This window comes from Heptranchias perlo, chromosome 22 (genome assembly GCF_035084215.1).
Source record: "Heptranchias perlo isolate sHepPer1 chromosome 22, sHepPer1.hap1, whole genome shotgun sequence".
Taxonomy (NCBI): domain Eukaryota; kingdom Metazoa; phylum Chordata; class Chondrichthyes; order Hexanchiformes; family Hexanchidae; genus Heptranchias; species Heptranchias perlo.
In genome coordinates this window covers 9,798,536-9,811,887 of record NC_090346.1, presented here as the reverse complement: position 1 = coordinate 9,811,887, position 13,352 = coordinate 9,798,536, and the positions used below count along the sequence as shown (strand labels likewise).

The window sequence follows — 13,352 nt, the reverse complement described above, 5'->3', positions numbered from 1 at the left end:
TTCCCCTGGAGCCCAAAAATTTATCTATCTCAGCCTTGAACATACCCAATGGCTCAGTATCCATAGCCCTCTGGGGTAGATAATTCCAAAGATTCACAACCACCTGAGTGAAGAAATGCCTCATCATCTCAATCTTACATGGCCGACCTCTTATCCTGCGACTATGCCCTCTAGTTCTAGACCCTCCAGCCAGGGGAAACAACCTCTCAGCATCTACCCTGTCGAGCCCCCTCAGAATCTTACATGTTTCAATGAGATCCCCTCTCATTCTTCTAAACTCCAGAGAATAAAGGCCCATTCTACTCAACCTCTCCTCATAGGACAACCCTCTCATCCCAGGAATTAATCTAGTGAACCTCTGTTGCACTGCCTCTAAGGCAAGTATATCCTTCCTTAGATAAGGAGACCAAAACTATACACAGTGCCTCCAGGTGAGGTCTCACCAAAGCCCTGTACAATTGTAGTAAGACTTCCTTACTCTTGTACTCCAACCCCCATGCAATAAAGGCCAACATGCCATTTGCCTTCCTAATTGTTTGCTGTACCCGCATGCTAACTTTTTGTGTTTCTTGTATCAGAACACCCCAAGTCTCTCTGCACACCAACATTTAATAGTTTCTCACCATTTAAAAAATTCTGTTTTTTTATTCTTCAAACTTGGATAAATTACACTCGGTCCCTTCATCCAAGTCATTAATACAGATTGTAATTAGCTGAGGCCCAAGCACTGATCCTTGCAGTAGCCCACTAGTTACAGCCTGCCACCCTGAAAATGACCCGTTTATTCCTACTCTCTGTTGTCTGTCCTTTAACCAATCCTCTATCCATGCTAATATGTTATCTTCAATCCCATGAGCCCTTATGTTGCGTAACAACCTTTTATGTGGCACCTTATCGAATGCCTTTTGAAAATCCAAATATACTATATTCACTAGTTCCCTTTATTTACGCTGCTAGTTACATCCTCAAAAAACTTCAATAGATTTGTCAAACACAATTTCCCTTTCATTAAACCATGACGACTTTGCCTAATCATATTATGATGATCTAAGTGCCCTGTCACCACTTCCTTAATAATGGATTCCGGCATTTTCCCGATGACTGATGTCAGGCTAACTGACCTGTAGTTCCCTGTTTTCTCTCTCCCTCCTTCCTTAAATAGCGGAGTTACATTTGCTACCTTCAAATCCGCTGGGACCGTTGTAGAATCTAGGGAATTCTGGAAGATCATAACCAATGAATCCACTATCTCTGCAGCCACGTCTTTTAGAACCCTCGGATGTAGGCTATCAGGTCCAGGGGATTTATCGGCTTTTAGTCCCATTAGTTTCTCAAGTACTTTTTCCCTACAGATAAAAATTAATTTAAGTTCCTCACTCTCATTAGCCCCGTGGTTCCCCTCTATTTCTGGTATGCTTTTTATATCTTCTACTGCGAAAATAGATACAAAATAGTCGTTTAACGCATCTGCCATTTCCTGATTCCCCATTATAATTTCTCCTGTCTCAGCCTCTAGGGGACCAACATTTACTTTTGCTACTCTCTTCCTTTTTACATATTTGTAGAAGCTCTTACAATCTGTTTTTATATTTCTTACGAGTTTACTTTCATATTCTATATTCTCCATCAATTTTTTGGTTGTCCTTTGTTGGTTTCTAAAACTCTCCCAATCCTCAGGCTTAGTAATCTTCTTGGCAACAGTATAGGCCTCTTCTTTTAATCTAATACTTTCTTTAACTTCTTCAGTTAACCATAGGTGGATCACTTTTCATGTGGAGTTTTTATTTCTCAATGGAATGTATATTTGTTGAGAATATTGAAATATATCTTTAAATGTTTGCCATAGCTTTTCAACCGTCACACCCTTTAATTTAATTTCCCAATCTACCTTAGCCAATCGCCCTCATACCTATATAATTGGCTTTATTTAAGTTTAAGACTAGTTTCAGACTTAAGTAGGTCACCCTCAAACTCAACAGACACAACACTCCAATTGTGGCCAAACCAGTGTTTTATAAAGGTTCATCACAACAGCCTCACTTTTGTACTCTATGCCTCTATTTATAAAGCCCATGATCCTGTATGCTTTCTTAACCGCTTTCTCAACCTGTCCTGCTACCGTCAACGACCTATATACGTTATACCCCCAGGTCTCTCTGTTCCTGAAGAGTAGTAAGCCTGAGGATTGGGAGAGTTTTAGAAACCAACAAAGGGCAACCAAAAAATTGATAAAAAGGGAGAAAATAGAATATGAAAATAAACTAGCAAGAAATATAAAAAGATTGTTCTTCCTACCAAAATGTATCACCTCACACTTCTCATCGTTAAATTTCATCTGCCACGTGCCTGCCCATTCCACCAACCTGTCTATGTCCTCCTGAAGTCTATTACTATCCGGCTCACTGTTCACTACACTTCCGAGTTTTGTGTCATCTGCAAATTTTGAAATTGTGCCTTGTACACCCAAGTCCACGTCATTAATTTATATCAAGAAAAGCAAAGCAGTGGTCCCAGTACGGACCCCTGGGGAACACCACCTTCCTCCAGTTTGAAAAACAGCCGTTCACCACTACCCTCTGTTTCCTGTCACTTAGCCAATTTTGTATCCACACTGCCACTGCCCCTTTTATTCCGTGGGCTGCAATTTAATTGACAAGTCTATTATGTAGCACTTTATCAAACGCCTTTTGGAAGTCAATATACACCACATCAACCGCATTGCCCTCATCATCCCTCTCTGTTACCTCATCCAAAAACTTTATTAGGTTAGTTAAACATGATTTGCCTTTAACAAATCCGTGCTGGCTTTCCCTTATTAATCCACACTTGTTCAAGTTAATTTTGTCCCGGATTATTGTTTCTAAAAGCTTCTCCACCACTGAGATTAAACTGACTGGCCTGTAGCTGCTGGGTTTATCTTTACATCCTTTTTTGAACAAGGGTGTAACATTTGCAATTCTCCAGTCCTCCGGCACCACCCTTGTGTCTAAGGAAGATTGGAAGATTGTGGCCAGTACTTCCGCAATTTAGATTACCTCTGTACTTTCTACGTTTAGCTTGGTTCTCTACTGTATTATGAACATTTGTCATCAGCCTCCTTTTTCTGTTTCATTTTAATCTCTATATCTTGAGTCATCCAGGGAGCTCTAGCTTTGGACGCTCTTCCTTCCCCCTTCGTGGGAATGTGTCTGCTCTGTGCCCATCTTGCAGAAAATTGCTGGAAGTGAGAGCTGATTACGGCACGGAGAGGGCAACGGGGCATCTGGGACCTTGGTGAACGATGGGACCAGCAGTCTGCCTCCTTAACCAATGAGATTTAAGGATAGTGAAAGAAACAGAGCAACGATGGAGAAGGAAATGGGGTGAATTAGAGTCAAATTAGGTACAGAAAGAGAAATAACGAAAAGGAGAGAAAGATTGGATTAAGAGAGAGAGAGAAAAAAAAAAGACGTAAAAGAAAAGTAGGAACAAAAATTGAAAAATTTAAATTCCACCGTTATTTTGGCAGCAAAATCTGGACCAACGACTATCTCAAAATAAAAATTAGCTACTCTACAGGGAGCCTTCTCTTGAAGTTACCATCGGAAGAAAAAACAGCAAGTGCAAGGTCACTTAAATAAACAATTTCACAATTAGAACATTCTGATGGAGTGCATGGTCCCTTTCTGCACAACGAGACTGTAAATTTGGCTGCATTCACGACTAGAACATTGGCACATAGAGACGGAACATTTCCCTGCTGCTTTCACACATCATTTTATATTCTTCCTTTTCAATTACTGCCTACTCAGGTGAACATTAAAGATCCCATAACCCTTTCTGCAGAGCAGCAGGGAATTCTCTCAATCTCCAGGTCAACATACTTACCTCAACCAAAAGTAGATTAAATGGTCATTTGTCTCATTGCTGTTTGTGGGAACTTCCGGTGTGCAATTTGGCTGCTGAGTTAGCCTACAAAACAACAGTGACTGCATTTCACACAGAAATTCACGTGATGTTTCTCAGAAACAGAAGGTGCCATATAAATACCAGTCTTTTTCTTTCTTATTTATCTTTTATATGATGTTATAGTCACTGTTTCAAAAGTCACTTGTGGTAAATTTAGCAGTCCATGTCCTAACCAGCTATGTGGGAAAAACAAATCTAACTTCTCCCTTTGTCTTCTAGTGATAATCCCCAGTTTATGCCTCCTTATTATCGATTCTCTGACCAGTAGAAATAATCTTCCACTGTTTGCCCACTCAAAACCTCTCACAATTTTGAAAACCTCCATTAAATTTCCCTTTAACCTTCTGTTCCAGTGAAAATAAACCCCGACTTTTCAAGCCTTCCTTCGTAACTAATTTTTTTTTAAAAAAGGAAGTATGTAGAACTGAATAAGGCAGAAAAGCAAAAATTTCAGTAAATTTATTATACTTGGACAATAACAAATTTGTTTTAATACACAATTGACAAAAGATTTTGAATAAATGAAATATCAACAGCAAAGCAGTTAAAGTGACTTATCCAGTGGAAAGTTGTGGAACGGAGTGATCTCGGAAGGGCTGTGGGAAACAATCAAAAACCTCAACCAATGTCAAGCAAGTCAACACATGAAAATACACATAGGAACACACGAGGTCAATAATGCAGGGTCTCAAACCTTCTCACCAAATTTTCTTTATGCTTCCTTTTCTTTCCAAAAAAAAACTTTGTTAAGGGAAACGTTAATCTAAGAATGACTTTCCAAAAATAAGACGCGTGTCTTTCGGATTCGACAAGAGGGAAACAGCTGGTTATTTCCACCACTGCAGGCACATCTGCTGGAACATTGAAAACAATTTTTCTTTGGTCAGTAACCCTCAACTCCCTCAAGAACAGGGTGATTTATCGGTCACAAATAAACACACACTATAATCCAATGCAGTGTCATTCAGTCTCCCCAGGATTTAGAGCAGAATACTTAAAATGCCACTATGCTACACGGTTTGTGTGGATAGGATGTAGAGAATGGATAGGTAGCAATCATATTCTTCCTTGATTCTTCTCTCTTCCCCCTCCAAGGCTGAGGAGGTTGCTCCCAACAGCCCTTGTACCTTTGGAATACCTTGGTGGAACTCAAGTGAGATTGCTCGTAAATTCAGGTGCATCACATTACATTAATCTTTTATTTTCTTACTTAAACTTATCCCTGTTCTGCAAAGTAATTCTTTGCACAGAGCTCCACTTTATAATCCATTAGAAACAAGTTGAATTCTTCCAATTTGTCCAAAATTGCTCTTACTTCAAATATAGTCAGTAGCACGCATTAGGCGTTTGAGTCTTTTCACCCTAAATTACTCTAGGTAAGTTTGGTTTCTATGTCTCAGATTATTCTTTTAGGTGAGTCCTCAGGAATGTTTACACATACCCCAATATCTAGGTACACTTGCTACTGTACCCAGGATAACAATCAGAAAACTCTTCTTTAGATTGCTTTAGGAGCTGCTCTATCCCAGGTCTTTGCAGGATCCTTCTTATCTTTGCAAAGTGGCAGAATTAGAATTTGTTTTAGGCTTTAACATTCAAATTCATTTATTGAAAAGTAAATGAACAGGCATCTAAAATGGCAAGAACTTATAGTAGTTAAACTTTCTCATCTCTTCATATAGTAAAAAATAATATAGTTCGCAACACTACTAAACTGATTAATTGCAATCAATCTTCTTACATAGTGAATCTTACGATGCAGTTTGGGTTTGGTGTTGACTCAGGATTGTGCTTTGAGTACAGTCGCCCAAAGGCCCTCCCCCAGCCCCAAGAGCTACTGCCTGCATTTCCAGCCTCTTCGGTGGGCATCGCAATTCTGCAGGTGTCAGGGCCATGCAATCAAAAGGCGAATGTATGCAAACCTCCTTGAGCAATAAAAAATGCCGATGTAAGAGCAGCACCTGAACAGTGAAACAAATATGGACTTAAATCAGGAAGAATATGAATCTTTTTCCATTTTCTCATCACCCACGGGGGTTCTCTACAGCCTCAGAATAAAGGATAGGCCATTTAGGACTGAAATGAGGAGAAATTTCTTCACTCAGAGGGTGGTGAATCTTTGGAATTCTCTACCTCAGAGAGCTGTGGAGGCTCAGTCATGGAGTACATTCAAAACAGAGATCGATAGATTTCTAGATATTAAAAGTCATCAAGGGATGTGGGGATAGTGCAGGAAAATGGCGTTGAGGTAGAAGATCAGTCATGATCTTGTTGAATGGCGGAGCAGGCTCGAGGGGCCGGATGGCCTACTCCTGCTCCTATTTCTTATGTCCTTATGACTAATATTCTTCAAAAGTCCCAGACAGATCGCGAAGGTTTTAGGTACTGATTCTATTCCAATGCCTTCATAGATTCTTCACCGATTTGAAAATTGTAAGTTAATAAATACCAACCCCCACCCCCACCCAGAGATGTGTTGTTGGAACCTTGTTCAATTTAAATAACTGTCTTTTAAATTCAAATGGAGCGGACAGCGAGACACACATCCAAACAAATCACATAGCACGTTTGTGTTTGAATTGTGTGGCTTGGGTTCTCCCTCAAGCAAATTGTCTGGAGACAATGGAATAGCCATCAAAACATTGTATCAAGTTAGGCTGGGACATGTTTTCAATGAGTGAAGTTGATTTTAACTCATTATGTGCAATGACTGAATTAAAGGAGCCAACACCAAGATAAAACTTACAAAAAAAACTCTCATTTTTGTCAAAGCAAGTCCAGCCTTTGCCCAAGGGAGGGGATGGAGGAGAAGCTTAAATTATGGGTTGAATTAGAAGAAGAGACCAAAAAAGGTATAAAGACATTTAAGATAGAAAGGGGGGAGGTACTTGATAAACTAATCAAGCTTAGAGAGGATAAAACCCCATGTCCAGATGTATTGCCTCTGCTATCTTTTAATTTGCACAGATGCAATATTAGATACATACAAAAATTCATTAGAAAAGGAATAATGCCTGAGGACTGGCAGACAGCTGCTATTCCTATATTTAAAAAAGAAGCAAGAACAAGTCCAGGGAACTTTAGACCAGTTAGCTTAACGTCAGTGGTAGGAAAGATAATGGAATCTTTACTCAAAAGATATAACAGCAAAAAATCTAGGAAACAAAAATATAATAAAGAATAGTCAGCACGGTTTTCAGAAGGGAAAGTCGTGCTTGACCAACCTTATCGAATTCTTTGAAGTAACAAACGGTAGACAAGGGCAATGCATAATAGATGTAATGTATTTGGATTTTCAAAAAGCCTTCGATAGAGGTACCACATAGTGGACTCATAAGTAAGGTCAGAGCATGTGGAGTCAGGGGAAAGGATAGCAAGCTGGCTACAAAACAGACAACAGAGAGTAGGGGTTAAGGGTAGCTACTCAGACTGGCAGAAGATGGGATCGGTGCTGGGACCACTGTTGATCACAATTTACATCAACAATTTGGACTTGGAAATCGGAAGTACAATTTCAAAATTTGCGGACGACACGAAATTGGGAGGCATAGTTAATACAAAGGAAGAATGCGTCAAAATGCAAAAAGACATTAATAAACTTGCAGAATGGGCGTCTAATTGGCAAATTAATTTCAATCTAGATAAGTGGTGCATTTTGGTAGGAAGAGAAAGGAGACCACATATTGCTTGGATAATAAGAGTCTAAATGGGGTAGAGGAGCAAATCTCGGGGTACAGATACACAGTAGCGACGCAGGTTAATTAGGCCATAAAAAAGACAAACCTAGCCCTGGGGTTCATTTCTAGAGGGATAGAATTGAAAAGCAAAGAAGTTATGTTACATTTGTGTAGAACCTTGGTTAGTTGGCCACACTTGGACTACAATGCACAGTTCTGGTCTCCACATTATAAAAAGGATATAGAGGTATTGGAGAAGGTGTGAAAAAGATTCACAAGGATAATACCAGAACTGAGAGGATATACTTATCAGGAAAGACTAAACAGGCTGGGGCTCGATTCTCTAGAAAAGAGAATGCTGAGGGGTGACCTGATAGAGGTCTTTAAGATAATGTAAGGCTTTGAAAGGGCAGGTGTAGAGAAAATGTTTCCACGTGTGGGGGAGACCAAAACTAGAGGTCATCAATATAAGATAGTCACTAATAAATCCAATAGGGAATTCAGGAGAAACTTCTTTACCCAAAGAGTGGCAAGAATATTGGATGTGCTGCCACAAGGAGTAGCTGAGGCAAATAGCATTGATGCATTTAAGGGGAAGCTACGTAAGCACACGAAGGAGAAAAGAATAGAAGGATATGCTGATAGGGTTAGATGAAGGAGTGAGGGAGGAGGCTCGTGTGGAGTATAAACGCCGGTATAGACCAGTTGGGCCGAATGGCCTGATTATGTGCTGTGGACTCAATGTAACACTTACTTGTACATTTCACTGTCACTTGCTGCTTAACTTTTATTTCCTGATCCCCAGTTATTTTTAATTTGAATAGTGAACTTTTTCAGCAATTCAATCCATTGTATGGGAGGATAGAAATATAAACAGAAAATGTCAAACAGGCACCAAACATAGTGTGAGCTGTGAATGCTTCAACTGATAAATAAACCTCAGGAAAACTGTCACTGAAGAAAGTAAGTTGCCTCACAGTAATTGCATTATGAAAGAACCATTTGAATCCGTCAGAGAGAGGAAAAAAACACATCATATTTGAGTGATGCTTTTTTCATGACTTCACAATTATTGTAACAATTTTAGCCAGCAGACTGAAAATAGAAACAGAAATCAATGACGTAAAATTTCAATGCACTAATTAGAGGGAATGGGAAATGGGCTTTAGCTGTATGTTCATCCTTCTGAGTTCAGAGTCATTGAGATACATGGCTGCAAGAAAAAGGTGACTGTAACTATCTATTACCTATTCACCATTTCAAATCTATTATTATTCCAGAACCCACCCATGAGTATAAACGTGCAGCTGGCATTTTTAAACTATTTATTAAGTGTTTTGTATAAACGCAATATGCACACAGTTCCTTTGTGGACAGTAACATGAAGCATTATACATTGCATGTTAATGTAACACCTACATCAATCAAGCATAGGAACCCATATTACTATGCTAGGCATATAGCAATTGCTTCCGTCTATCCCATTGAAACATCCAGGAGCCACCTACAGCCAGGTAATAACAAGAAACAAAACTTCAATTATAAGCTGCCAAAAGGAGTAGCTGAGGTGAATAGCATAGATGCATTTAAGGAGAAGCTAGATAAGCACATGAGGGAGACAGGAATAGAAGGGTATGCTGATAGGGTTAAATGAAGAGAGGAGGGAGGCGGCTCACTTGTGTGGTCCATAAACGCCGGCATAAACCAGTTGGGCCGAATGGCCTCTCTGTGTGCTGTAGACTCTATGTAATATACTTGATATTGTGTACAGTACCTTCTGAAAACTTGCCAAATACTATTCAATTTTTCAATTTTATCTCTAGTTTAGCAAAAGGAAATTGCCTTTGGGGCATGCAGAATTAATAAATCTACTTTATACATTCTCGGAGATTTCAAACAAGACACAAGGTTCAATTAACTTTCAGAGCAAATGCAAGCAGTAGTTTTCAATACTCCATTAAAATCAATATATGGAAAGAAATCCCTCCAAGATTAAAGAAAGGCAGTATCAACACACAATATGCTCAGCAATTTCACCCAACGCAAGGTTACAAGAAAATTAACCCTTCAAGTACAGAGAGCAGATTGAAATTTTACGGCAGAATGCATTAAGACCCCTTCTCGTCGGATGGTTCAGTGTGTAAATACAGTCAAACGTGCAATTATATAGCACCTTTCACATCTTCAGGATATCCTAAAGCACTTCACAGTCAATTAATTACCTTTTGAAGTGCAGTCACTGTTGTTTTGTAGGCAAACCCAGCAGCCAATTCGTACACAGCAAGGTCCCACAAATAACAATAAGATAAATGACCAGATAATCTGGTTTTGGGTGGTGTTCTGTTGAGGGATAAACACTGAACAGGATGCAGAGAGAACTCGCCTGCTCTTCTTCAGATAGTCCCATGGGATCTTTTACGGCCACCTAAGAGGGCAGACGAGGTCTCGGTTTGATATCTCATCTGAAAGACGGCATCTCCGCCAATGCAGCACTCTTTAAATAATGCACTTAAGTGTCAGCGGACTCAGCTGAGCCAAATCGGGGCTGTGTGCATTACGTGCAGATTAAGACTGATCCAGGTTAGATCTCTCGTCTGCGCTGTGTTAGCTGATCTCAGCTGGGATGGCACTTGGGCCCTACACGGTTGACCATAGGTGCTAGGCCAGGATAAAAAGGAATAAATAAATCGAACATTGCTCCTGCCTCTTGTTGTCCAGTGACCTCTGCTGAAAGTGCGTGTCTAAGGACATTGGGTAAAGACTACGTTGGGTTCAACTTTGATATACCACATGGTCCAACAGCCTGCAGAATTTCATCGTCTTAGGCTAACATGTTTAGAACGACGTGTGAGACTGAGTAGAGGATTGCCAGGGATCGTGGGACCACACCCCCAAACAACAGCCAACATCTTCAGAAGAGATGGGGGACAACGGGTGGTGGGAAGTAATGCATACGCAATAGATGGTGAGATGCTAAAAAGCATTTGTGGTAGAATGTGCTGCACCCCACCGTATCGGGACAGATGTTTTGTGCCCAGGTTTCCCTACACCACCAAATCACAATTTCAGATTTGTGAGGCAGTAGGCCTGGAGTCTCCCCACATGATAAAGAGGGGAAATCAAAGGGGTGGGTCACTCCAGGATGATGTCATACATTCAGTAGCATCAGCAGTGACCTGAGAGGAACATAGGAACAGGAGTAGGCCATTCAGCCCCTCGAGTTTGCTCCACCACTCAATTAGATCATGGCTGATCTGTACCTCAACTCCATTTACCCACCGTAGCTCCATGTCCCTTGATACCCTTACCTAACAAAAATCTACTTATCTCGGTCTTGAAACCTGCAATTGTCCCAGCATCCACAGCATTTTGGGGGAAGAGAATTCCAGATTTCTACAACCCTTCATGAAAAAGAGCTTCCCGATTTCCCTCCTAAATGGCTTAGCTCTAATTTTATTATGTCCCCCTTGTTCTGGATTCCCCCACCAGAGGAACTAGTTTCTCTATATCTACTCTAACGAATCCTTTCAATATTTTAAACACCTCGATCAGGTCATCCCTCAATCAGAGTATCATATCATAATAGGTATAGCACAGGAGGAGGCCATTCGGCCCTTCGTGCCTGTGCCGGCTCTTTGAAAGAGCTGTCCAATTAGTCCCATTCCCCTGCTCTTTCCCCATAGCCCTGTCAATCACCTATACTCAAAGGAATACAAGCCGAGTTTATGCAACCTGTCCTCATAATTTAACCTTCAAAGCCCCGGTATCATTCTGGTGACTATGCACTGCATTTTTTCCAAGGCCAATATATCCTTACTGAGGTGCGGTGCCCAAAACGGTACACAGTACTCCAGATGGGGTTTGACCAAGGCTCTATACAACTGAAGTATCACTTCCTCCCCTTTGTAATCCAGTCCCTTTGAGATAAAGGCCAACATTCCATTAGCTTTTTTGAACCTGTCTTCTCGCGTATAATCTGCCTTCCTTCTCAGCTAGACACTTTTTTCTGTTAATGACAAATGCAGCCATAACCTTCAATGCATTGTTGAATTCAGGGCTCCAGATGAAAGCTTGATTAATGAGACGATGGAAGTGTTTACAAGGCCCGTATGGGTAATAAATGGGTGACGATTACAAGTACATTGGCTGCCAAACTCAGTCCTTGAGAACACACCTACCATGGTGCGGGTTTACATATTTTCTCACTTGCATGTGAAAATCCTGGATCAGTTATCTGTTGCAGAAACCTCACAAATTCTGCTTTAACCCTGCTGAATAGTTTAAAAAGTTAGAATTAAATTTATACAAAACCATTTCACATGGTCAATTTTCTTGATCAACAACGTTCCTTACATTCAACTGGCTTTTCTTTCATCAGTTCTGGATAATGTTTGTCACAGTTAATTGAAACATTGGCAATAAGCACAATGTTCAGTTTGAGTGAAACTGCACTAAATCCGTAAATCCACCTCCCTTGTTTGCTGAAGTGCAGGTGATTACATTTTGCTAAATCAGTTAACAACATAAGTGTCGATTCTTTGCTTTCCCACACGGCAGTTTCCACTCTCATCTATATAACCTATCAAGTTGGACACTTTCCTAACAAGGGAGGAAGCTCCGTAGGTAGAGACCCGTTTGACTGGCAAATGGTGCAAAGCACAAAAAGGGACAGGTAAGCAGCGGAATAAATACGTCATCAAAGAAAGCAAGAAAATAATCGAGTATTTCACTGATCACACAGGCCACGATCAAAACAGAGATTATACTGCAGCCTAAGTGTCAGCCGTGGCTCAGTGGGTAGCACTCTCGCCTCTGATTCAGGTGGTCGTGGATTCAAGTCCCGCTACAGAGGCTTGAGCACAAAATCCACACCGACACTCCAGTGCAGTACTGAGGGAGTGCTGCACTGTCGGAGGTGCCGCCTTTCAGGTGAGACGTTAAACCGAGGCCCCGTCTGCCTTCTCAGGTGGACGCAAAAGATGCCACAGCACTAATTGAAGATCAGAGGAGTTCTCCCCAGTGTCTTGGCCAATATTTAGCCCTCAACCAACCTCACTAAAATAGATTATCTGGTCATTATCACGTGTCTATGGGATCTTGCTGAGCGTAAATTGGCTGACGTGCTTCCATTACAACAGTAACCACACTGTAAAGTGTTTTGGGACAGCCTGAGATTTTGAAAGACACTATATAAATGCAAGTCTTTCTTTCTAAGCACATTATCATTACAGTATTATTGCAAGTTAAAGTTTTCATAAATAATTTAAACTTCAGTAACTTTGTGTTTAATCAAAATTTTTAAACATAATTGCTCAACTAGAATCATTTTATTTAGCCATTTTGTTACCTACAGGTGAATTGCGTGCTTGGGCTGCAAGCCTTCCAAATGGGGTCTTGCAGGGTCAGGTACTGGCTGGGAGAGCCATAGCAGTGGACCCATCGAGTCTCTTCCTGAACCAACCGTAACTAAGGAAAACAAGGTCTTAGTGAGGGAGCAGAACCATGCAAGTTGGAGGTCCTGCATGCTCCGGTCCCCACTCAACCCGGGACAAGTTAAAACTCCACAAGTACAGGCAGAAGCAGCTCACCATTACATTTTCCTTCCTCCTCACAAGACATGGGTCAGGCCTTAGTGACTGACCTTTGTTGAGCATCTGTGTTTCCCTATACCCCTTCTATGCCGTCCTTTATACCCCTCTCCTGCCCTTCCAATGGCAGGGCCAAGAA

General features: G+C 40.8%; 1 protein-coding gene across 1 annotated transcript in view; it reads right to left on the bottom strand.

Moving 5' to 3' along the window:
• LOC137340468 (uncharacterized protein C7orf50-like) overlaps positions 1-13,352 on the bottom strand; it is a 283,224-nt gene that overhangs the window by 197,783 nt on the left and 72,089 nt on the right. The gene's annotated exons all lie outside the window — the stretch shown is intronic.